Source organism: Octodon degus, unplaced genomic scaffold, assembly GCF_000260255.1.
Source record: "Octodon degus isolate 3935 unplaced genomic scaffold, OctDeg1.0 scaffold00038, whole genome shotgun sequence".
NCBI classification, from domain to species: domain Eukaryota; kingdom Metazoa; phylum Chordata; class Mammalia; order Rodentia; family Octodontidae; genus Octodon; species Octodon degus.
In genome coordinates this window covers 16,322,510-16,322,741 of record NW_004524614.1, presented here as the reverse complement: position 1 = coordinate 16,322,741, position 232 = coordinate 16,322,510, and positions in this window count along the sequence as shown.

Below are 232 nucleotides of genomic sequence, written 5' to 3'. Positions count from 1 at the left end.
TTTCTCAGCTGCACATGGGTCATTTTCTAAAATTGACCATACTGGTCCATAGGTCAGGCTTAAGTATATGTAAGAAAACAGAAATTATCCCATGCACATTATCTGACCACAGTGCAATGAAACTGGAAATAAATGACAAAAGAAACTAGATTACTTCCTAAGTATTTCATTTTTCACTGTGCTATTGTAAAAGGTATTGTTTCTATAATTTCCCTCTCAGTGAGTTTGTTAT